Source organism: Scophthalmus maximus, chromosome 9, assembly GCF_022379125.1.
Source record: "Scophthalmus maximus strain ysfricsl-2021 chromosome 9, ASM2237912v1, whole genome shotgun sequence".
Classification (NCBI taxonomy): Eukaryota; Metazoa; Chordata; class Actinopteri; order Pleuronectiformes; family Scophthalmidae; genus Scophthalmus; species Scophthalmus maximus.
Window position 1 is genome coordinate 19,605,649 of NC_061523.1, and position 27,012 is coordinate 19,632,660.

General features: G+C 41.9%; 2 long non-coding RNA genes across 4 annotated transcripts in view; one reads left to right on the forward strand and one right to left on the reverse strand.

Annotated features, from left to right (window-relative positions):
- The first annotated feature begins 494 nt into the window (after positions 1–494).
- The window catches only part of LOC118320080, a 34,426-nt gene continuing 7,908 nt past the window's right edge, over positions 495–27,012 (forward strand). Inside the window, exons 1-2 of the long non-coding RNA XR_004796215.2 lie at positions 495–634; positions 5,213–5,426. This is a non-coding gene — a long non-coding RNA (uncharacterized LOC118320080). The remainder of the gene's footprint in view (positions 635–5,212; positions 5,427–27,012) is intronic.
- Positions 13,717–27,012, reverse strand: part of LOC118320079 — a 29,424-nt gene continuing 16,128 nt past the window's right edge. For 2 of the 3 annotated variants that reach the window (XR_004796213.2, XR_004796214.2), the window contains 3 exons: positions 25,071–25,171; positions 15,740–15,856; positions 13,717–15,548 (listed from right to left, as the gene is read on the reverse strand). This is a non-coding gene — a long non-coding RNA (uncharacterized LOC118320079). The remainder of the gene's footprint in view (positions 15,549–15,739; positions 15,857–25,070; positions 25,172–27,012) is intronic. The other variant, XR_004796212.2, reaches the window with a different exon arrangement.

Consider the following 27,012-nt stretch of genomic DNA (forward strand, 5'->3'; position numbering starts at 1 on the left):
GCGGAAACACTGAAAAACTGAAATGATATTATAAGCGAGGCGCCGACAGCAAAGAAGGACACAGGGAACAAATAGAAGACAATTAGACACAAACTGAGGACATTCTCGCTAAAGAAAAAAAGTCCAAAATGAGAACGTAAAAGTCCAACTGTGGGAAAATAAGAATGAACTCAACAGAGACGAACGGGGAACTACTGAGGGAAACTGCTGAATGAAGTGAGAAAACGAGAGAGAGAGAGAGAGGGGGGATTGTTGAAGGAAGAGAAGCGACGAGCTGAAAAAGTTTTCTTGATGACCTCAAGACTTCAAAACTCTTTGCAAGTGAACAAGTGAACTAGAGAGGCAGATGAAAGAGGAGAGGGATGAAAAGAATAATAAAACAGGGCTGAAACGGGAGCTGAAGAAGGCATCTGAGCAAATGGAGGAGACGGAGGGAGGGAGGGAGGGAGGCTGGGATGGCTCTGAAAGACGAGAGAGAGAGAGAGAGGGGGAGGAGCCATGCGGACGGGAAAGGGAAGAAATGAGCGAGATCTGTGAGGCAGAGGCCAGAGATGAAGAAAGAAAGAAACCCCGATGATGAAGGCGATTCCCCCACCTCACGGTCTCAGAGACAGATGCAGACAAGCAGGTGCAGGTGAGGAGCGAACCAGGAGGAACATTAGGGGAGAATCTGTGGGTGGTTCCCGGTGCTGGAGGAGGTCCAAGTGGAAAATCTGCTGACGGGAAGCAGACACAACAAGCAGACGTGGAGCGGGTAGAACAGCTAAGAGGAACGGGTTAATAATGTATTATTGTCTGCACTAGAAACTGTTCCTCTGATATGTCGAAAAATAATAAATCCCATGACAGCTGTACTTATTAAAGGTGTCGAATCGCTCACCAAGTGTAACGCTCAGAGGTTCAAACGTTTATTCCTTTTGACAACTCCTTGAGTTTTAAGACAGAGGTATTTATATTAGTCATATTTGAAGATGAAAGTCAATACACGTCTTTTTGAATACTTTGATAGGTGTCGATGGAGGAATATATCATTTTCATTTCATATGGCGCTGATTAGTTGGTAGAGACACATAATAATAATAATATTTGACATTTGAAAAAGTCAAATCTCTGGGAATTTAAAGGGGACATTCTTACCGCTTGACTAGTTTTGACATTTTGAATACAGTTATCTTACAGCTTCTACACATAGTAATAATTGAGTTTATTCTGTACAATTTGCGCGTGTGGTACTTTTTTTCATAAAACTACAGCAGATTGAGTGAAAAGCTGAAGTAAAGACCGTTCTTCCGTCCCTGCATGAGCAATAATCTACTGCAATATTCGTTGCTATTTGTTTCAGCTTACAGTTTCTCAGAAGTGAAGCTTCGCACCGGCTTATATGAATGAGTCAGCTGAAGGCAGAGGAGGATCTTTTGTCCTGTGCGATGCCGTTTTGGAGAAAATGAGAAACTTATTCATCTTTGCCACCGACGGCCCTGAAAGTCTGTGTGCAAAAAAAAAGAAGAAGGTTGGAGACAGTAAGACATTAAAAAACAAAACTGAGTTAATTTCACGGTAGCAAGTGTAGTTCAAGTTAATACAGAGTATCCACACAATGCTTTTCTCCTGACCCCATCAAAACTTAATTGAATTTTAAATATAAAAAATGAACTACATTCATGTTTTCAGTCGTTAAGACTGGACACGGTTCAGTTTAATAATTAGGTCTTACAATCTCCTTAACGCAAGCAACAATTATTCATTTGCAGAAGTTATAAAAAATACAGATAATATTTACTAGCACCTCAAACACAAATACAAATAACCCCCTTCACTTTAAATCTAAATGAAATGTTGCTCTGCTTTACTGGTGCTGGTAGCGTTGTTCTTCTGTAGGCATTCATTAATTCTAAGGGTTTAAAAAAAGTTGTGATTTTTGAATGCACATGCATCGTTCAGTTCTGTAGCCTTCACTGCTCATCAGCCGTGTGCACTTGGTGTGAAACACTAGATGGCAGCAATGCATCAGAGCGGCGTGGCGACAGCATCTGACCGCAGCGCTCTCGCATGCTCTCTGTAGTGGTTTTTTAAAATTCTGTTTTGTATCAGCCGGAGCCAAACACGAAAATGTTACACATCGTCCATTGAGATGATGAAAAGAGAGAGAGAGTGCTATACGTTTAAGTATCGCTGACTGATTAACAGAGGGAAGGAGAAATGTAACTGCTTCTTTCGCTCTTGAAGCCGTGATCGACTATTGGCCCTCTAATCAATAGACCCAACATTTCCTTTGTGAGAGGTGAAAATAATGGAGGGCTGCTCCTTGGCATGAACACCGACTCCCCCCGCCCCCGCCGCTGATCTGGAACGGACTGAATTAGAAACTCGAAAAAATCATTTGGAGGCTCCACCACTTCCTGAGCACCATACTGTGACACTGGATTGGATCTCCCTCAAAGGAAATCATCTTCCAAAGTCTGTATTACACCATCTCGCCCTCCTGCCAAGCAAAGGCCAAACTGTTCCACTTGTCCCTTGCCAGAGTCACGACTGGCACAGACGGTCGGCATGCACCTCTCAACGCCGGCCAGGGCACGGCTCCTCCAAAGGTGGGCTTCTGATTAATTGATCCAGGGGATATGCGGCCGAGCCACTGACAGATACTAAGTGCGGGTGCCATGTCGAGGGAAAAGAGCTTTCCATCTTGCCCCCGGTGACTCATTCTCCGCCGAGGAATAGAGTGGGAGCTCCCTCGGAGCTTCACCCCCGCAGAGCCACTGTACGCTGGCCGGACGGACTCACAACACGTGGACATTGCCAGCGTGCGGGCAGATGTGTCTCCCGTGTGATCGATTTCTCGTCCGCAGCACCTCGTCGAGGATTCAATTTGACTTCCATTTCTTTGAAAAATGATTCCTAGCGGCCGATCGTTTGTCCAGGCACACTCAATTAAATATCACGTTCGGTGAAGATCAGTGAGAAACGAAACGGGTTTCTACCGTGGTAAGAGTCTTCTAGTCCTGTCCAGTCAATTTCAATCTGCCGTCCAGAAGCCAGCTATTTCATTCAAGTAAACAAGTCATGCTTTTGCCTCTTTGTCCCACGCTGTTGATGGCTCACAACGTTCCGAGGCAGTAGCGGGAGGCTCGCACAGTCACGCCGCACGTGCCAGGTAATGATGGTGAATTTGCAAACATGCACTTTGCATACGCACATCTTCTACGGTTTCTCGCTCGGCTCTAAGCATGTTCACGCAGAGACGCACACGGGGGGGGGGGGGGGGGTGTGTGCATGTTCCTCGTGTTCAAATAAAGATACTAACCAGCGCAGCATGCAGGCAGTTTGGGAGTGCTCTTCTCCCTGGAGACGGAGGGAGCTTCTCTGAAGTGCTGCAAGAAATGATCACTAACAACCTTCTGTTGTAAACACGCTCATGTTTACGTCGCTTTAACAACTGGCGTGCCAAATGAAGTACCTGGAGCGTGGGCGGGCGCACATTTTTTGTGTGTTTATGTGACTGCGTCTCGTGTGGATTGTGGGCCGGCATTTATTGCCATCGTTGTGTGGATAGCATGACGACACACGGGTTTGTGCGTAGTTCAGGCAGCTTCGAGCAGCGGAGACAGTCACTCGCGATGGCACTAATCGCCCTCTCTTCCCAGAGGAAGCCGGAGAGAGAAGAGTGGGAAGAGAGGATGGTGGGAAAAAGAGAAGAGAAGCAGGGAAGGGTAGCGGGAGGGGGAGAAAGTGGGAAGCAGACAGAGAGAGGGAGGTAGGGAGTGTGTGTGGTTGAGGGAGATGTAAAAATTCACTTTTAAAATGGGATTTCGCTCCACGACGATACAACACTTGATATGACATGATACGATATGAGCCTTAGAGAAACGACGAGGCAAACATATTAATAGTATCGCCCACAGAATAGAGAAGAGCAGCTGCTCGATGTGAGCCTGATTACTTTAATACTGTAGGTTCGATATTCAGAGTTATTGCAGCCAAGAGGTCTGGACCGCTGTGTTTTGATGCACATGCCGCCCGGGGCTACGTTTATGCAGAAGAGGATAGTAAGATCATTATTTTTCTTTGTTAAATCTACATTTGTTCTCGTGTAGGTGCTGTGGAGGTCTCTGTCTTCCCCCCTGGGCATTGTTTTTTTTTTTTTTTTTTAATCTATGCAATTTTTTCGTTGCCATTTTTAAATTATTCTAAAGCTTAATTCATTTGCGACAGATATCTTGGCAGCAGACCACTAACCTCTAAGTGGTCTTCATTATACATGGGGATTTTCATCTGAGATGTATGGAGGAAGCAAACGTGTAGGCGAAGAGACCAGGGATTCAGAAACACCCATGAAGATCACGATGTGATCTTTTTTATCATCTCACCTCTCATATTATCTTTTAACCTTGCAAAGTTTTTATCTTATTATAGCTGTCTTTGAAATTCTCAAAATGTTGAAACATTAATTGCCCGCTCATTTTTCCTCTTTTTGTAGCTATGATCCTCACAGAGATAGAAACTATGGCATTTAATTTTTTTTTTTAAAGAGAGATTTCCCTGGTTGTGATATTAGATTATCACGGGTTCTAAGATTTCTCTGAGGAGATTAAAATTGTGCAGGAGTAAACCAGCACATCTGGCTTGTACCAACACCATGTGACTGTGTTCATTAAGCAAGCAAGTGATAGACAGTGTTCTGTAAGCAAAAAAAAAGTTGCATTTGTACCAGAGTTGTCAGTTGATCACTGTAACTGTGATCAATATAAATAGTTACAACTGCTCATAGTTATTGATACAATGATTGGCTAATTCAATCTATAACAACACATCATGTTACATAAACAGAAGGTTTTTATTCAAAATCTTGGTCTTTGTCAAAGTGCAGTACAAAGTACAAATTTTCCTTCTGAAATGTAGTACGCTGTGAATTATTAAAATGATGAAGAACAGTTAAAGCACCTATTCATTGTACTCCCTGTAGTACTTACTTGGTCAAAAATAATAATAATACATGTTTGTGCACTTTTATGTGCCTACTGTATATTAAAACCCATTTAGAAATAGTCAGACGTGTATAATTACTATAATGTGTGCAATCTGCGATTTGTAATTCTTTGGGAATATGCCAATAAAGAACATCAAATACTTATTCCTGCTGCAGAAATCTCAATATTATGCTGTTTCTTTATTCTTCAATTTCAACGTCTTAATCCGTTTGTGTCCTTTGCAGCCTGACTTCCTCTGAGGATAAACAAAGCTCATCATGCCATCGTACTTGTGAGGCTCTCGTTTATGGAAAGTGACTTGCTGCTCAGTGTCGACAACCACGGCGTACGGTGGGATCCAATAATGCTAATGCATTGTTATCAACTTTGATGACGGCTCTACATCTTGTCTTGAGTGCTCAGATGAAATATTGCTCCCAATCCTCAAGCTACTCCCAAGTAAGTGGGTTATTATCGTACAAAACAAGTGTCAGCTGTAAACATATCATCCCTTCAGGGGTAGGGGTGGGTTCAGAGTAGTCTTAAAGTATCGGCAACCGCTCATCCCAAAGACTTTAACAGTCTCCTGCTCACTTTCTCAGTCCCCGAGTGATTCATCCGCCAAGTTCAAACCACTTGGATGGGCGGTTGTCCAGGAAATCAAAGGACAGACAAACAAGAGTCGAACTAGTAAAGGAAAATCATTAACAGGATGCAAATGTATAAAGTAAAATAAAAAAATAAAAAAAGAAGCCATATAAGCTACTGTTTTTGAAAATAACATGAATAATTCATCAAAGCTTGTGTTGCCTATTTTAGGCGAACGGAGCATCATGCAAAGATGAGATACATCCAGAATTTATATCGGATTCAGCACTGTAGGTTGAAAGTAAATTTGGTTCCCTTTGAGCTCATGCAAATGACACACGAGGAAATCGGAACTGAAGCTGTGTTGAATTAAATACAGTATTTCATTTGTATGTCGTGCTGAATTCTAAGCATTTACTTTGTAATTATGTTGGCTCCAGTACATTTCGGTGAGTCTCTACTGTATCTGCTCCATTTCTCATGTTCTCCCTCTCCCTGCGTAGGTCCTATATCGGCGTGGGCCGGCCGGGGGTTTGTGGGAAAGCTTAACTCTTATCAGCTCTTCATTACATATCGTATCATAACTCTTCGCCATGAATTGCGTACAATTGGAGAGCCGCTTGTAAGATTTTAAAAGACTTCGGAATGGAAACTCTCATTCCCATCTAATTCTGTAATGCTTATCTTCTAGTGTGAAACCAATTCATTCAGTTTCTTTTGCAGGCCGATTTGCCATATTCAACTCACACACTGCGATAAATGGAGATACAATGGAAGCTATTCAGCTCTGACACTGTGTCAGGATGTTGATACTCCCAAGTAACAGTGGCTGATACAGAAGCGGATGGCCTGGGATTGTATTTGTTTGTGTCGCGCGGTTAAGAGAACATGAAACTGCTTTACCAAGACGCCCAAAACAGAAGACATTCAGATCAATGGACTGAGTCTACAGTATTATTCTGTCTTGGCTACGGCCTAATCTCAGAAGCAGGACAGGTCCATTGTTTGTACTGACACGGCTTCAAGCACAACAGGACCTCACATATTTGCTATGATGTACATACACTGTTCAATAATGCAAGTAATGCATAACTTCTCTCCATCTCTACGAAACGACTGAGAAATTGAAGAACTTCAATAGCCCGACCAGCACATACAACAATTTATGCCTTTTGCATCATTACTAGCTCCAGGAACAACTTTTTTAAGCTTCTGTTTTTTTCAATGATGAAAAACCTTCCCTGTAGTATTCTCATTACCAAGCAGTAGATAATGCATCTAAAAAAAAATATGTGGCTGAACAACTTAAGTGGGTTTTCATAATGAGAGTATGGAGGCCAGCACAGGAGTACGAAATGGCTGTTTTGTCAGTATTTTCCACTGCTTAAAACTACACACAGCACTACCAATCTGCAACAGGAAATACGTTTTCAAAGAAACTTTGATCCTGATCAATGTTAATCGGAAAATGTTTGAACAAACTTATCTGCAAAGTCCCAAAATGTTCATATTGAAGGTCTCTGCCAGACGTTCATTGAAATTGTATTTGTTCTGCCTATCTGTTCATGCCGTTCAAGGCCCGATTTACATTGTTACGGGTGTGTTTAAGTTACTCAAAGCTCTTGGTTAAATCGCTTGGTTACATTTTAAAAAAGCCAATAGTGAGACAATCTACCCATGAATTACAACTGGCAAAACATTAGTGGTGAAATAAGACAGCGGGGGGAAAAAGTGCGTCTGCAAAATGTAAAACCAGTGCACTCAGAAGTAATTTAAATAAATGTTGTATGTGAATTAGAATTAATCAGCCTTACCAGAATAAAAAAATATTTCTATTAATACACCTGGACTGATAGAAACCACTTTTATAATCACTATTGCAACACGGAGCTTCAGAGAGCTGTGCAAACGGCTTCACCCACGGACAGAATTCTTCAAGGCAAAAAGTGGCAGACACTTAATGCATCATTTCACTGCAGCAGCTCCCTTCTCGGAACGCATCAAAGAAATATCCAATAGGACTAGTAAATTGTCAAAATGGTCCTCTCCAGACGTAATATGAATTTGTTCACGGACCTCCGATTAATCTGACTCACCGTACATAGAATCTGGAACGCGGGTTCAATCTTGGAACAAGGGTAAAAAAATACATTCAGAAAATACATCAGTGCGTTGCAAAGGGTTTTTCTTACTGCTGCGGTGAATTAGTGTTTTTAATGGCCACCACACAGACGATTTGAGAGAGACTTGAGATGCATTAGGCTGTTTGAAATAGTACTATGCACTTATGGTGTTATTTTCTGCATTTGAAGTTTAAAAGCACCAAACAGATGAATTAATATCAGCTGGTCTATAATCCTCCCAAATCCAAAGATTGCTTGTTTATTCACATATCTTGTTATTGTAGGACTTGAAACCAGTTTCATGGTCTCTGTACTGGAGATGACCTGTTTGTCGTTGTTTCGCAGGTGCCTTGCCATAGAAATTGGACCTTTTCGTTAGTAAGATCTTTACACCAGTTGTCAAACATCCAACATGATCCCCAGGGACCATTTGTTCCCTCGTGGTCAACTTTTATCAAAAGTGTAGAGACAATCCAAAGCTTACGATAATATGATAAGGCACTCACACATAATGAGTTTTATTGGTTACTGGTGAGAAAACGTGGTCAATTTATTATGCCATTCACCTGCTGAACTACAGTATGATAACTGTATGTGTTCTGGTGCTTTTCTGCAAAACGACACCGTTAATTTGCTGGTGATTGCAGCTCGGTTGAAAGTAAAGGGAATGCTAAGGGAACCGAAAGTCGCTCAGTCTGTTTTTATGCAAAGCATCTTGAGTAACTAATAAATGCAAACATTCAGTTATCCCGCTGCAGATGCAAATCGGCTCCTGAATGCTCTGCATCAATGACGACGTGCGTCCTCAGTCAGTCAAACACCACATATACAATGTGGCCGACCTGGAATGACATTCCTGTCTCTGGCTTCGTATTTGAGCAAACACGTCATCTGAGCAACGGGGATTTCTCCGGTTACTACCCTGCTCATTTGATGCAGACCTGTGCTCTCAGACCCTGCAGAACCATGCGTAATGAAGGCGCTGCCAGCTGCGAATTCATTCATAGATCATCTGGTGATTTTATTAATGCATGAGGACTTGCTGGGTAGACCCACACCTCGCCCCCGCCCCCCAGGAGAACATGATTAATGGTGCTCCCCCGAAACTGCATCAGTTAGCCGGTGCTATCTGGTATTTGTCTTTACGAGATCGTATCGACTTTTTGGGAGATCATGCAGAAAATGAACTGTCATGTGCTCAGGAGCTTGCAGAACGAAGGGCGGTAATACCTTCGTTCTGCGGGCGAACAGAAACACGCCTCAGCATGGAAATAGACACACACACAACAACCCTGCTCTCTTTCGGAGAAGAGAAGTCTCCCTTTAACAAGAGTAGCTCCCTGCTTCTTTAATGGAAATGTGTTTAACACAGGATATTACAACACATCAAGTGATTCAACTGTTTGGTTACGCCACATAATGACTACATTATTTCCTTATCGCTTGCGCGTGGAAGATAAATTTACCCCAAAACATTGACAGCAAGCTTCGTCTTTGTTCTCTGTAAATGGCTACTTGTAGTCATACTAAACCAAGACCAAACATCTAACGCCTTTTAATTTCAAAGAGGATGTTCTCTCACCTTTGTGGCTGTTACACATTTGGACAGACTTCAGAAAGGCATTAAGACAACATATCGCAGGATTTACTAATGACATGTTTGTTGTTCATATGCACTTCTTTCCAAATACATCACAACTCCTCTTATAGTGGCCACATTCGATACAGTGGGAAACTTTGATCTCCCAAATCCAAAATGCCAATGACTTCCATGGAAATCAAAAACGATAGTTGAAGCAAATACGTTTTGTTTTTCCAAACTTGGTCAGCGTATGGCAGATAGAAGTTGAAAGCTTTGTCCAGTGGGTTAGAGTCATTTAGAATTTCCAAAAAAGAGAAAGTAACAACAGATCTGCCGTTATCTCGCTGCTGTGTACTCCACCGTATCATCTATCTAATTTTGGTGGCCATTTTACAGAACAATTCCCCCTTCAAATCGACTGATAAAGGCTTGTCTTTCCTTGTAATTCACAGTCAAATCTCAAAATCTAGAGTCAGGTCGCACACAAGCCATTTTGGGGCAGTCTGGAAAAAAACGAGATTGCATCAACCACGCTGATAATGCAAGTTAAGCCTGCGGCTGATTCTCTGACAGACCGGCGCCGAGGCATCGGGGAAGATCCGCGACCAGCAACCAGTGCAGGGAGAAGGAAAGGAAGGCAGCCCCTCTTATTGAGGCAATTCACATCTGTCCCCACAGAGGGTGGAATGGCTGCTTTGGGAAGATAATTGTGCCTGGTAAAATCCAGCTACAGGAACACTAGGAAGTTTTATCAGCACACCACCTTCCCATTTCGCCGACAGGGTGGGTTTTGAAAACTGGCGAGGTTCAGGTGGAGAGGCGGGGAGTGTCATTATTGAAGGGTCACTGCACACACGATAACCCCACCCGCTCTTTTATTCCTTTCATTTTCTTTCTACTCTCCACTCTGTTGCGTGCTTCATGAGGTAAACACATTGGTCTCCTGACTTTTGAAATCAATTTGATTCTGGATTCGTCTGCGCAGACGCCCGACGGACCCTGCGGTGTGCAGCTCCGTTATGGAGCCGGGCGGGGGGGGGGGGAGTCTGGCTGCCCTCCTTCCCTTCAAACAGTGAAAAAGGAGCTGGTGATTAACCGTGACACAACAGCAAAGCATCACTAACTCACGAGGCATGAGTAGAGATGCTGCCACAGTCGCTCCTCACCCTGCCTCACTCTGCTCTCCAGCTGTGATGCAGACTTGGGCAGTGGCCAGAACTGTGCAGTTTTTGGATGAGCCTTGCTCCTGTGAGAGCCTGTGAAGTAGGTTGAGAGGACAGCCATATACCCACAAGTCTCTTCCTACGCCAATGAACATTTTGGAAAATAATTGGTGGGATGCAGCCAATTGCTGTGTTTGACCTTAGAAGCCTTCATCTGTCTCTTATTTAACAAGCATCTCAACTTTAACGTTCACGGCAACTTACTCCATAGCTTTATTTTATCAAATTATTGTCACTTATGTTACATGTTGTCCATTGATAGTAAATACTGTGGGTAGTTGTTTATGAACACAAATTACAAAAAAAAAATGTAGAAGGGGGATTACTAATAACTCAGGTCAGTATATGTTAAGGGTTTTGCTTCATTAGATGCACATAACAGATACTCTATGTCTCTAAAGTCCTGATTAGTGACGACTGACCTGGAAAAATACCTCGACTTAAAATAGACTTCACAGGTGTTGGGGGTAGAGTTCAAGGCATGCCCTATTTTTTCGCTCCTTCATCAGTGAAATTAGACAACAGATGCATGTTGTATGTGTTCTATAAACCAGTAGGGCTGCAACTAGTTATTATTTCAATTTATTTAAATAATTTAGTCAATCATTTAATCAGATTCAGAAATGGTGCAACACAGTCAAAATTCAAGATATTCAAATTAATTCCAGTCATAGTGTCCTACGTGGAGCATTGCATTTAATCTCAATGAGACTAACCTGGTTAAATAAAGGATAAATAAAAATACATAAATGAATAAAATTGCCTTGTTGGACTTATGTTCCAATGTGGAATGTTTGAGGGACTTACATAATAAATTAATTTACACACTCAGTTTTTGGACAATTTTGACATGCAGTTCAATTTAACCTTTGGATTGTTTCTTCAGCTCAGTATTTTGCAGAGATATCTTGGACTTTTTTTTTTCTGGATACAAACACGCACGCGGGTTAAAGTGATACCCTGCTTCCGTGACTACGCCCGCACTCAGGGTAGTTGTGAGGTTGCCATTACATGTCCCAACAAATGTATAAGCCGTTGCAGTTTAGTTGAATAGAAAAAAAATTCTGAGGAGACCGCGTACAAGTTCACACCTGATCTCTGAGACAAAAAGCATTCGTTGAAACATAGAAAATCAGTTAGTGTGAGGTTGAAGGTCCTTTCAAGCCCAACAACAGCCTCAGTCGTTCAGTCAAATGCCCCAAATGCCCTCATGCTGGTGTGCTTCAGATTTCCTACAGACAACAATCAATGCTGTTATGTTTTAACCATGATCGATCATGGTCATAACAACCAGGAACATATATACCCAAATTCGCAGGAGTAACGTAACGTGAAAATTGGTCTGAACACAGCGTGATTGTAATACTTGTATATCGTAACACCACCCAACCCTATGTCTGACTAGTTCCTTTAGTAGATGTACAGTACATGAGTTAAGAAAGGAGGAAATGGAACCAGTAAAAATGGACACTAGAAACACTACAAAGTAAAAGAATACTGTAATACTGAGCACTGTCGTTTACCTGAAACCAGCATCATTTGTCAACTCTATCTGACACGGACTTATTGTCTTTGTTTAAAAATACATGACCTTGTCTAACGCGCCTGTTTCCTCCTCCTACTTCTTTGGTGGAAGTCCAAGAGCGGCTGTAGACTCTAATTAGCCTGATTACCGCAAACACTGATTAATAAAGACCTTCCCCAGAAAAGTGCAACTGCGAGCTGACGTGCACCAGTTTTTCTCAGTGCAATGCGAATAACTCAAGGTGGGATCAATAGGCGAGGCCCTTTCTACATGAGGCGAGTCTCCAGTGAGTCTCTACCCATAAAGAGACATTATTTACCGCTTGCTCACACTGCGACAAATGAACTCAGCATGGGCCCATTAATGTGTAATTAGAGAAGAGAACGAGACAAATATTTAACAACACAAGTGATTCTGCTCATTAGAGCGGCTTCGATGGGGGATTATTTATGGTTTCCAAGTTTAGGATGTGGTGATGAGCTCAGGTTACAGGGGAGAGTTCAAGTGTGATTTATTACATCATGCTACTCTCTTGAGGCCTGCTAGAAATAACGATTATTGTCGCTATTACTGTCTAATAGTGTTTCTTTAGTGTTTCTAATAGTAAGTTGAGTTGAGGGGATCTACGGAGAAAGTTTCACATACACGCAGACATTGTAAAAATAATAGCTACTATAAAAAAATATTATAAAAAATAAAATAATAAATAAATGTGAATCTTTACTTTTAAGATATCTGAGGCATATTGCTTAAATAAATCTCCTCCTCTCTGTGTCAGCCTGGATGCCGTTGCCAGAAGGAATAATGTACCAAAAAAGTTGGCACATCCATATATAGACTTCCAAATCAGAAATTTCACAGTCTGGGAATAACATATGGATTCTACAAATCAAACCTTAGCAGGGTTTGAGGTAACTTCATCCGCCATAGTCCAACATCTTTATCTCTGCGAACAGACAGAAAATCTCAGTTCACGCGGCAACAGCCTAACTACGGCGTTCAATATTAAATAAGAAAACTTTAACGCAACGCTTCACAGGGACTGCCTCACAGAGCACGATACCTGGCGCTCCCCAGGACTTCACAGAGGCGGTGGAGTTAGAGCTGTCTGAATTAGGCGCAGACAGCAGGGGACTGGTGGCAGTGGGAGAACTGCTCACCACCCTTAAGTTGCTCGTGTTGGTCTGATTAAAATTAATGCAGTCGTCTGGTTGGGTTGGCAGTGGTGAAGCTTTACCATGTACTGTAATGTTTAATTCATACACTGGTTGTGTGTGTGTGTGTGTGTGTGTGTGTGTGTGTGTGTGTGTGTGTGTGTGTGTGTGTGTGTGTGTGTGTGTGTGTTGTTTTTTTATTCCACTGACTCCATAGTATTTTTTTCAGGTTAGTTCGCTCTCTCACCTGAGGAGGAGGAGGATTGCTTCCTGCCATTCAGGTCTCAGTGGCATTTGATCATGCTGCACAACATTCTCCATAATCCCTTGCTCTTTTCCCATTTGATGTCATCTTTTCTCGGGGATTAACACGGGCACCCTGAGGGGTGGTGATAAGCACGTCTTCTTAGAACAGCCGAGTCAATGAAAACTTGTATCAGGATACTTTAAAGTTTAAAACACACACACACACACACACACACACACACACACACACACACACACAAGACAACCAAATCTTGAGTACCAAGACAACTGAAAAACATTACCACCAGATAGAGTTTATTATTTATTAACTCATGACAATTATCTGCTGAGAAAAAAGATGAACTTACTGTTCAACAACAACAAAAAGAAGAAAGAAAAACAGTTGATGGAATTGTGGCAGCTTTTGACATTAAATGAAATGAGAATAAATAAAAACTGGATTTTTCTCCACAGCAGTTGTAGCTGTCAGTTAAACGTCGCTCCTCGAGGCTAGACGGCTATATGAGCAGCAGTATTTGGATAAGAGCAACATTCAGTCAATTACACAATGCGGGTTTTTGCCATGTGGACTGAATTTTTAGCAATTTCAGTTTGTCCAGGAAAGTACTTTTTCAAAAGCCGTGCGTACCTTGGCATTTAGTCACCGGAATAATATTTGGATAAAAGCTCAGACAAAAATACCACTTTGTAGTTTAGAAGTTTATCTATTCACACATAAAAGGTAAAACCCAGAAAGAAGAGCTAAAACACATTTTAGTACAGGTGAGATAATTTATTAGAGACATGCTTTAAAAACATCTCAAAGTCCTTTTTTCCACAAAAGAGGCAAGCCAGCAATAAAAAAAACAAGCGTGGGTAAAGTGACATTACAAAAGCTAAATGCATAAATGAAATGTAAGAGAAGTAAAGTGAATGAAAAGACTTTGAGGTGGGCTGTCAAGTCATACAAAAATGATGCTTTTATTCTTAGACAAAGCAATTTTTTTTGAAAACCAGCCCATATACCTGTAAGGCCAGTCAGAGCAACAAAGTGGGGTTTTATTCAGACCGTACTCAATTGTGCACCACTGCCAGCAGAAAATGAACTTTTCCGATAAATAGCACATACAGTCACATCACTTGTAGCTGCAGTCAGGAACAACAGAATCAGAAGTGGCGAGGACTGGGGATTTAATTTAATGAGCAAAAAAACAAAACAACGCAGTCATACAGCACCCTTTGCGTTTTCCCAAATGAACCCGACACCTTGGTCTTCAGTCAATACCTCGCAATCAATACTTGGACCATGCTGAAGCCAACATTTTCAGATGATACCGAGCATAAATCACTTATGTCATGGAGTTATTGACCCATAGATGGGAAAAAAACAACACACACACATGAACATGGCCTACAGAGACTATGATCTCACTGTGTATTTAGGGCCATCGTCGATCTAACATGAAATGCCACCACCATTTATAGTCGCCGTCTCTTTCTCTCATTCTTTGGCCACTTATGCGGAGGAAAACATTTGCATCTCTCTTGGGGACATCTCTGCCGGGCTTTGTGCGGGTTACACATGTACTAAAAAATGTCCTCATTGAACGTCTAATCAGTAAAGCAGATAAGGGTGGGTTTTTCTCAGAGAAAAAAATAATAATAATAGAGGAAATTCCACCCCAAGAAAAAAAGTTAATGAGGTTTTTCCTGCACTACACCTCTAGAGGCAGGGGCTGCTCAGCAGCAATTTCATTAGGCGGGAATTTAACTGAGACTGTTGTTTCACTGTTGCTATCTAAGGCTATCTATTAAAGGCTTTAATTGCATTAACCAAACTGTTCAGGCAAAACAATGCAAGTTGAAGATGCAGTAGTGAATGTGACCAGATGTTTTCATGACTGGACCAAAGCTTATTGGCAGGCAAACTGGATCAAACTCAGGAACATGGATGAGAACAAAACAGGATATAAACAGTTACTCCAAGCTGCTTGAAAAGCAAAACTCTGGGGTATAAACACAGGAACAAAACAGATGTTTGGACCATGAGTGAGAGGAACACATGCTGTTTTACCAGAAACTTTGGAGCTCGGCATGACGTCACACCAGAATTACCAGAGTGGACTGCATTCCAGTTGCTCTGGGCCAGAAGTTGAAGAACCATTGTTAGCAAAAACCAGTTCATAAAATTGCATTACGCGGCATTTCACGCATACCAACGCCGTAGTAAACGTCCCCAGACAGTAATTGGACAGCACTATGTGTCCGACAAATGAGTCACAAATGAGACAGAAGTGCTAATCAACAGTAAAAACTACAGTTTTCACTTACTATTGATACACAAAGCAGCCATCTTGGATTTAGTAGTCAGGGTTAATGAGGTTCTCCGACCTTCCGAGTCAAAATTCAGACTCCAGTTGCAACTTCCGACTCGGAGGTCGGTCATTCCTAAGGTATAATGGAAAGCAGCATGAACACACAAGGTGGGTAAGGGAAATAGGGAACAGGTAAAACTAATCGGGGCAGGCAATCACAAAGGATGGAAAATAGAAACACAAAACAAATACGAGTGATTCAAAAAGCACAGAGTCCGTTCAAAGTCAGGTTGTGACAAATAAAAGCCTTTTCTTTTGTTGCCTTCAAAGAAGCCCTGCTGTCTTGTTTTGTATGTGCATTTGTTGCAAAGTTTTAAACTAGAGCAGACACAAACTCAGTCCCAAGAGAAGCAATACATTAGCAAACACCCTTTAGCGAGCTGGGGACTATGTCCTAATAGTATTCAGTTGCACTCAGCAATCCATCATGGAGATAGCAATCCCAGTCTGTCCCCTTATGCTACAATAGACTTACTGTCATTACACACACAGACACACACACACAGGCACCCACATGCACTTTAATGCACCAAGTAATTTGCGACTCCTTACAGACACAGCATGACGCAACAAAAATAATATAAAATCTCAATTTGATTTCAATTAACTTTATCAGGATGTTGTATCGGTATACTATGAAATTGGGGAGAAATCTGTTTCCTGCAGACCAATGTCCCAATTCAGGGGGCGCCTTGTTTGGCCATCGCGGTCTACATGGTCAACGGAGGCCAACGGCCTTCGTCGGCAGTCCTTGAATTGGGACACAGCTCAAGTAGGCAGACAGGACTTAGCTGAAGATAATGTCATTCAAAAGGAAGCTGTCCCAGTTATTTAACACACTACTCGTGTCCCCAAAAAATAAAAGTAGTCTCCTGGATGAGGTATAATACAGAATGAAACAAAAATTGATAGGGACAAAGATAAGGAAACAAAAAGAGATGATGTTTGCTGCTGTACGAGGTTGACTAATCTTGGACTAGAGTTTGCTATATTTACTTTTGCGACACAATCTATGAAGAGAAACTTAAAGTGTAAAAGTCTTATGATTTAAATATTTTCACTGTTTTAGTTTGACAATGTTATCTTGTCATGCTTGCAAAGCCCACTGAACTGAATGCAACTGATTCGAACAGAAGATGAGTCTGTCAGGGAGAAGAGTCATAGACAGGGCACATCTGACAGAAGATTTGTCAAAATGAAAAATAGTAGAATTTCTTTTGTAGAGATTTCCTTTTTCTTTTATTTGTTGCTTGGGAGAGTAGCAATGTTTTTTTTCTCCCTGCATTTCCTTTGTTTTGATTTACCCCCAAGATGAAGGCATCCTTTATTCTCACTGCTGCCTTGACTGAGTGATGTTTTGTTCAAAAGCAAGTTAATATTTTCATTTGTCTGATTGCTTTGTGGGGGACGCTTAACTCTGGGGAACAGAGCTGGGAGAAATTTTGTGTGAGAATCCATTCCGAGGCCCGCACAACTGCAGCCCTTCACGCTGCTACGGCACCAGAACTTTGTAATCGAACCCGAGATAACGGGATGGGTGGCACTGATGCCAGGTGCATACTGAAAATAATGCTCTCACATTGGACCCTCTCTGAGGGAAGCCATTTTTGTCATGAATTATGCATATATGCAGATATGGGGCAAGAAAATGGATTCCTTGAAAGGGCACCTGTGGTTCCCTGCTCAAAGATATATTCAAAAGGGGAAATGAAGCGAACGGCACTATCATTTAGCTGATGCACAGCTGTGAGGTGAAGTGGAGAAACGCTCTGTGAGACAGGTCTGTAATTCAGAAGTGGGCAATGACTGATAAATGGGGAATTGAAATCACAAGACTGGAGAGTATACCTGTGTATGGAGGTATTCGGAGGGCGCGCTCATCTTTATTTCTGTTTGTGTACAAGACCATTAGCTTAACTGCCTATGAAACATAAATGGAAGTAGGAGTACATTATAAAATGGTGTAGCATCAATCCTCTAGCCCGGCTCTGGAACCATTAATTTAATTTCCAATGGGCGTTGTCAACAGTGATGGATCAAAATGCTCATAGAGGTACTTGGATAGACCTGCAACCAATCAACGCAACAAAATGTGTGATGTAAGTGCAGTTATTTGTTCTGCTTTCATTGTTTCAACAGACCTCTCTACGTCAGGGGCAGCCATCTTGACAGTTAACGAAAATGCTTCAGGGGCGCCCATCGTATCACATACCCCATTTTTTTTAGATAAATGCTTGTGATTGGCCCGAATTTGTGCCCATCTGTGCGGGTGAATAAACATGAACAAGCTGAATGGTCTGGTTTACAGTCTATAAATCCTCACCTCTTTATTAACCTTTCATGACAACAACCTGATAAAATGCGTGCGTGAGTATCGGAAACGTATGGTGAAAGAAAAAGCAAATAACTCAAACCATTCTGCTACTGTGACTGAAGCCCAAATATATGTGCCCTACTTTATTCATTCCTAAGACAGCAGGAAGAAAAGTCTATCTTCGCCAGCATCTTTCTTCCAGCTTCACCCTGAATCCAATTGTTTCAGTACCTCCTATTTCCTGTCACCAACTCAAATCACTATCAGATCACTATCGCCGCCATGATCTGTAGCTGCAGCCGTTGCATTTGCAAATGTGACCAAGAGCATGATGATTAATTGTTGAGATACCAATGTGTATGAAAATCTAAGTATACGATGCCATGGGGATTTTAAGAGTTATATATAGATAATCTATATTTCATGTCTGTGCTGTGTTTTTCAACATTTGTCAAGATTAACTCCTCTAAAATTATTCAAATTTCTCATACACCTGCGATCTCTTCTTCCAAAATTGAAGCTATCCTACAATTGAATCTTGGTCTTTGTTGCTTTGCACCAAGAGTGAGATAAATAGGGTCCAGTCGCCTACTGTGAAGTAATCCCTCTCCTTCCTGACAAGGATTCATCCTATACAAAGCAAACCGAGCCACACTTTCTTTTATCCTGTCGTGTGGGCACAAGAGAGCCACACACAGCCGCCTATAAAGTGTTGAAAGTGGAAGGATGCACTGTTAATTCTGAACAAAGGTGACTGTTCTCAGTCATCCACTCGCTGCAGGTGAAATTGGGGCCACAGTCTTGACTCTGGCGGGGGGCCCTGGTGACTTGGGGTTGGATTTAAAAAGGCTGAATGGCACCTACATGTGCGAGGCATGAAAACAGGGAACCAAGATGTCAAGGAGCCGGGGGTAATATCCTCAGTCACACGCGCGTATGTGCGCCTGCATGTGAACTTCATGCACTGATAACATGAAGAAAAATTGATTCTCATGTCTCAGTGCAATTACAGGATATGTAAGCTTTATGCCGTATGAGTTCTGGCTGGCAAAGAAGTATTTAGCCCATAAGCCTCTGTCTCATCAGCACAAGCTATGGATGGTGATTTCCCAAGCGTCCCCTGCATACTGTTTGTGATTCAGAGTTCACCCATATGCCACGGCATGTTTGTTTACATGTAACACTATGAAAGTCAATTAGTCAGACAGTGATGATCTTTTATGGTGCGTTCACACCGAACGCAACTCGGAATTTTCCCGAGAGCAGATTATATACGCGATTAGGCGCAAGTTTCACGAAGCTCAAATCGCTCTCAAATTTGAATTTGAGTGGCATATTCGCGTGATGCGTTGACACAATAGCCAGTTAGCCCTTGTCGTCAGGCGGCCTGGCTTATCAGAAACGGAGGATAAAACCGTTGCTGCTTTATGTGGGCACCCAGAGCCGATATGCGCAGATATGAAAACTTTGTTTACATTTTTTTTCATGTATTTTCTTCATTCAAGTGCTATTTATTTGGTTGTATTTGTTTGTTTTTTTGTTTCGTTTAATAATACATTTTATGGTTAAACTCTAGAATATCAAGCCTCAATTACAGTTTCTATGTTATTAGGGTTTTAAAATAAAATTTCAGGAATCATTGTTAATTTCTTTAAATTAATAATATTGACCGAAATATCAATTCTTTTTTTACTCCCAAATATTGGTATCAGCCCTGGCTCCTGAAAATCCACATCGAATGGGATCTAGCATTTGGAGCTGAAAATATTATTCAAATCACAAAAAAGTTTCCCTCATCTTCTGAGACAATAATAAAAATACTTTTATCATTTTGAATTGTTGGTCAGACAAAACATGCAATTTGAAAATTTTCATTTGGAATTATGGACATTGTGAATGGCTTTTGTTTGTTTGTTTTTATCTTTTCAACATTTTATGGACCAATCAATTAAATGGTTCACTCAGAAAACAGTCAGTAGAATATCCGGCTGTGAAAATGAAACATCCCATGTGGTCCTACTGTATCTGTGGGTCTGTGTCTTTGTGTGCCTTTAAATAGATTGAAATTGTAATGACGTGAGTGCATGTCCTTTTAAGAGGTATGTATTTCTGCATGTACGTGCTTCTGCCTTTGTGTACGTGCTTGTGTTCACCTGATCTCCAGCCAGCTGTGGCCATTAGCCGAGGGCTGAGCCTGTTCAGACGTGCAGGTCAGTGTTCTGATCTAATCAGGAGGATCTGTGTCTGATGAGGTCTCTGCTGTACACAGAGTGGCCAGACGGAGCCAGTTGCAGAAATCATGGAGCCAGTGGGCAGTGGGGATGGAGTGGGCAGGCAGACATTAGCACAAGGGTAATTGCTGTCCCCACGGCGGCCCACTGAATGACATCTAATATTGCTGGGGAGGGCAGCTAACCATTACCTGGTGCGGAATAAGAGTTTTTTCTGATGGCCACTGAAGTCCAATTGGGCTCGAAAATGGTTCATCATACACCGTGGTCGACCAATTTAGCCTCCTCTGCTGTTGTGTCTGAGAAAGGTGCGGCAACTAGATTATTGATTGTCCTTGAGATTTTTCATACATTGATGTTTTTCCATAGACTTTGAACTGACAGGTGGGTGGTTAGGCCAAAATGAAGAGAGTGACTGCTGCATTTATGGATGTGGTGCATTGCAGAGGCACACAAGCCTGATAATTGGGGGCCTTTGGCGACTTAATCTAACCGTAGGCTCCCTCAGCTATGCAGGATTTAAGCTCGCTAGAATATGCTTCATAAGCAAAACGTGGTCCGGAATGTGCTTTGTGTTTGTTTGCAGCCAGTTTCATCAGCCTGTAGTGTTTCATACTGACACATTAAACATGGTTTGATCATGCTTTGAGGAAAAACACTGTGCTCAGAAAAATATATTGCTTAAATGCACTAAGTGTCACAGCTCGTGCTTGCGTAGCTAAAAGTTTTGTATGAAGAAGAAAGTGTATCTCATGAATACATCCCCACGGGAGTGCACAGGATTATGGCTCAGTGATAAACATATGCTGCAAAAGAAAATAAATCAATAAAGCCTTATTGGAATGATGAAACAGTTACTCCACAGCTACTGTTTCTCAGAAGCCACCCAGCTGTCTCTTCATTTTATTACATTGGAAATCTCCCAGAAGACCTGCAAAGCACTGGATTAAAGACAGGCAATTCGCTCAATTTGTTGTTACCAGGTAGTTACGTTTGCATTTCTCCTCTTTTCTATATGGCGATGATTTTTTTTCTTCTTTTGCTGTAATTCATTTCTGTACCCAGCCTCTGCTTTCTGCTTGCCAAAGAGCTTCAGTCAGTCCAGAACCCCATCTGCTTCATAGCTTCCAGATCACCTCTACAGCTGGTCCTCAGGCCCTGGTTTATGTGCAGATGTGGGCTTCATTTACTTATGAAGTTCCTCTGCAAGATTTGGCAATTCAAATTTGCGAAGGTTAAAAGTTTACTCGTGCCGGACAATTTAAAACTGAATGTGGGTTATACTTAAAAGCCTGCAGTTGCCGTTCATGAAATGTTGAAGAACTGATTGCTTCCCCAGAGTGTGCAGTTCCCACTTCTGTTCCCATGCAGTTCTGCTGTGAATTTAGTCGTACTTTGAACCAAGCTCTTAGGTCTGTGATAGGTGGCAGCTGCTTGAAGTACTGAAGGAGCATGCGGCTCCTTGTGAGGTCCACCTGAAGAAATTGTGCCTCCAGCAGCCTTCGAGAACCAAAACACAGAGATACCAGCATCTTATTGAAAATGTACAACCCAGCCCCCTCTCATCAGTGCAGCAGTCAGTCATGCTCCTCGCAGTCTCGGCTCACACTGCAGACCTCCAGCACAGGAGTGAGTGTGAGGCTGCAGTAACTCACCATGGCTGGTGGACATTTCTTGCCAAAATGCTGCTGTATCCTCAATGACGCAGCTCCAGGCATCTTCCTCTACATGAGCAAAGTTTGCTTTAAAGCATCACCTTTTGAGTCTGTCCCCCACCTCAATCGATGAACAATGTCGTTTTTGAAACAGCGTATTAGGACGTGTGAGGTCGTTTAAAAGACCGCAGACCTCTAGCGCTAGTTATGTACATGGCCAGCTGTTGACCTGGTAAGTCTGTCAAGTTTGGATTTCCTTATATTCTTTAAAGTAGTCGTGCCAATTCCCTGCCACCCTAACCAACGCCCCGTGCCCCTACAAGCGCATTAACCCTGCGTTTAAATCCCACGATGCTCTGAGGGGTTAAAAGGTTTTTTGTCCCGTCACAGGTACAGTCGTATGAGTTAGAGGACTTGTTGCACCTTTGTCATGGCACATCACTTTATAGTCTATTACACAAAATCAAGCTAAAGATACTTATAATTTCAACTGTGTGAGTTTAGTCATTTTTACATGGATTCAGTCATCATGTTGGCCTTGTTTCAACTTCGTCACTCATTCGCCTTTGTCTCTGACTTCTAGTCAACTTCAGCGGCGACAATTAAATGATTCGTGGTGCATCATTGTGGCTGACTGATGTCAGTCAAGATCGTTTCCAATTGAATTATAAAGGGAGGCTTCTGCAGTACGACTATAAACAAACCAATCAGTCAGTCATTCAGTCTGCAAGGAGCCAGCTGGACTAGGCAGCAAGCCCAGCACTGGAGGGGAACTGGAGGCGAGGAAGACACGGTGTAAGATTATCAAAGAGAGCAGAGAGAGCTGTGTATCTAAAGGCTTAGCAGAGGCACACCGAACACCAATGAAGAGTAAGGGGGTGGGGTGTGTGTGTGTGTGTGTGTGTAAGTGAGGGGGGGGTCGTTTGGGTCGCAGAATGAGTGGGAGCAATACGGGAAAGAGAGACGGAGACTGAAAGAGACGCAGATGAGGAGATCTGGTTCTGAAATGACTGAGAATGAAACTCTACCGACAATCACATGGGAATTGTATGTCTGTGTGATTAGGTGTGTGAGCGTGGGAATGAGAGAGACAGTGTGCGTGTGTGTGTGTGTGTGTGTGTGTGTGTGTGTGCGCTCGTGTATCTGCCCAGCAAGGCGCTCATGCGGGATATTTCTCCCGGGGATATTTCTCTCCTGTTGTTTGTTTCCTATCTGTCAAGTCGAATACAGGAAATATTAAAAACATATTCACACAGACACCTTGTTGGTGATGGTGAACTTTGGAGGTCATGTAATCTTCAGGGGGAAACAATGTTTAAGGTCCCAAAGACTTTATGCCTACAGTATGCTAAATAGGTTATTATTTATAGACGTTTTTTATATGTCTGGTATTTTCATTCGATTGTGTTCTACATTTTCCCTGATTAATACAGAGGCAGCATGGCGTAAACAGACATCCACAAAACTAATAAATCACAGGTTTTGATCCGTCATCAATAAACTAGCTGTCCATCTGCCTGTCAGTGTATGTGGTGCAGGATAACGGATACCAGATGAACACTATCCTCTCCTTTCTACAGCTACTGTTCTGGGAATTTCGGCAGACGTGCAGAATACCAATTGGACCAGTTGGTTCGTAGCGTTTTATTATCTCATACCCTCTCTGAATGAAAACCAGGTCCATTTTTATTCACCATGGACAATTAATGAACAATACTTTGTGTTTATCTAAGAACTAAGCTTGTATAAAAATTGAGGTATTTGTACTCTGGTATTTCCAATTCATGTCACTTACTACTTGAATTTGTACTTTACTCCGATTCAGAGGCAGATATTCTTCTTTCTATTTCACTACATTTAATTGAGAGCGACAGTATTCTGCAGTTGCTACTATAAGATTTTACTTTCAAAACATTAAGAACCTATAGTATATGAAAGAGTTTGTGTAGCTTTTACCGTCCGATGGAATATTTTTACTGTGTTATTGTTTCCTCATCCACTTACAATATGTTTGACAATAACACAAAGATATTTATTTACATTCAGATGGTGCAATTGATCAAAACCTCCATTCCCCAACTCTCCTATTCCCCCTTCTCTTCCCCCCCTAACTACTGATGTGAAGTAAACAAATAATGAATAAGTAAATTGAACACTTAAGCTAAGTGGGTTGCCTGTCCCCATCATAAAAAGCTAAAGACGTTTTCAGTTATCAGTTAAATTTGGTCTGACGTATCTGTCTGGCTGTTTGCAAAACATTTTTCCAATCATTTATGATTTAAATGATATCTCATTCTCACCTTGAAAAAATTAGATATTTTAAGAAAAAAAAATGTTCTGGTGAAAAAAACCAAAAACTGTCTAATCTGCTCACCTTCGTGAGAGTCTGTGATGAAGCACGGGAGGCGAGCTAGAACAATTAGAAATTTCACTGCAGCTCTCTTGTCACTGTAAGGACATCAGAATTCACCATCAGCTCTCATTGAAAATGAATGCTATTCAGTTTGTTGCCTACTGCACAAATCTAAATGTAGCAGGAGATGAGTCAAATGGTTGGAGGAAAAAGATGTCTCCTCTTCACGGAATGAACTGCCCTGTAGCTTACCTTAGTCATCCTCCAAATGTCACACACGCACACGCACACGCACACACGCACACACACACACACACACACGAATATAAGTGTTGTTTATCATCATTGCCAGCACACGTAAAAAAAAAAAAAGATAATTAACACTGCAAAAATTCATTACCATGACCGCCATCAACGCAACTCAAAGCCATTTCATCTCCACTGACATGCAAAGGGGAGATGACGTCAGATGTCAGATTTGTTTGTGCACGCTTTTACAACTGCATGGAATCAAACCAAACGCGTGCAGAGGTTTGAGTCGACAACTCCCAGTTGAGTACAGCATCTACAGCATTTTTTTTTTTACCTCACCACTGTAAATACAAGTTCAAGCTCACAGAGATCAAAAGCAATGCAACAGTGTCTAATTCCTGTGACATATTCACTGCACACACACTAGCCACAGGTAATTCCAGCTGAAATTAATTTCCACCATGTCAGCATTCATCTCTTACCTCGGGGGTAGCTCTATTTCCTTGGAGGTCCACTCTACACCTTGTTAGCCAGAGAGCCAAGCATTCTGCAGACCCTGCAACACTGTCAACTTCACAGCTGACTGGAAAAAAAAAAATCCCCACAAATTACCCCAAGCATTTGCCACTTTGCTCCTAAATTCAACCCCTGACAAGTTTCCAGCCCATTTTACTTCACTTTGCTCACAAGAATATAAGACTCGCCATTGGTGTGGTTCCCCTGTCGACCAAGTGGGGGCACTGTTGCATTTCTGAGTTCGGTTTTCCAAAGCAGGACACCGGGGGTGCTGAGGTTTTATAGCCTGTTTTATTCACGGTTGCAGACAGAACCCCCCTGTTTAGGGAGAATTTGGTCAAAGGTTTGGGCACAATTTTCCGTTCACACACTTGCCAAAGACCTTTTAAGGTGCAAGTCAGCATGTCGCCACACACCAGAAACACAGAGAGAAGAAAGGAAGGGAGGGAGGGAGAGGCAGTTTGGAAGCTGTGGGTGCTGCACTGGGCTGTCTCCTGAAGCCAACGAATATGACAAGTTCCTGCGGTCTCAGTTTGCAGACAAATACAAAATCAGTCGTCACTAAGACACGACTTTGCGATTGGAGGTGCATTTCTCCTCCCTCTGCTAAAATCCCCCACAAACAAGTGGCTATCATTTCCTGTTCTCCCTGTTCCTGTTTGATAGAAAGAAACAAAATGTAAAAAAAAATTTTTTTTACCATCATACCATCATTACATCCATAATCCAAGGATTCTGTTTGTAGATGATTTCTTGAAAAGTCCAATTACAGGTAAAATGTCATTCACACTCAACTGTACATCTCTTCACTGTTGAGCCGATTTTCACATAATTATGCTAAACTCACCAGTTTTTTCGTCTCTGAAGTGGACATTTCATACTTGGAATTTCTGCAGCAGTCTATGACAAGTTTTTATATGGTAAAGCCAGTATTTATTTAGTTCAATCCCATCGTTCAGGACATAAAGCCCATGTCTGTCCATCCCTCTCCAGATTTACTGACCAGCCCTCTACAGCGCACAGATTCTAGTCATACGCTGATGTAATGTAGAACACAAAGAAAGGAGACAAGCGTGACACTGATAGAAAATTACTGGACGTGTGCATATAGAATTAAGTGGGGGTAAGATGTATGTAGACAGCACTAAGACATACTGCCAACCACGTCTGTGATAAATTTGTATTACTAATGCCATGCTAAATCCTTTCCCCATGTCCTGCACTGTACTGACAGATAGCTAGTGCCATCAATCAGAAAATCCCTTGATAGCAATTTCCCTTTTTTGTCTCAGCCAACCATCAAACTTGAACGTCTCTGAGGGAAGTGGTTGGCAAGGTGATGGCTGGAGATGAGTGACAGTGAAAAAGAGGCAGCGAGAAAGATGAGGAGAAGGAAAGGAAACTAATTCCCAAGAATTGTGTCCCTGTGACCTCTATCCTGAACCTTCCCACTAATATAGCTGCTAATGTCTTCTGTCACACAGGGGAGGCCTTAAGAATAACAACTACGATGTTTCAGTCAACAGACAATAATCATAAATGGGGCAGCAAGACGCACAATTCAAACCACACCACACAATCAGTACTTAATGGAAAGTGATACTGGATATCAACATGCTCGCTCACTTGACTGACTAAATCCTTGCTCTGATGTTAACTTTGCGGCACAAAGTGCATCACTTAAGCGAAAGCAAATTAAAATGTCTGTCATACTGTATATTGTGCCATCAGTTGTATTAATTATTTCAGATTGGAGGACTCCATTTTAGTGTGTGCCCACTGACACAGTTGCAACAATTTATTAGCATATGGTCATTGTCTATGCTATGTTAACAGGGACAACAATTTATCATGAAGTTGACCTATTTTGGAACAAGGCTGAAACTATGAGTTGATCATTCTATTTGT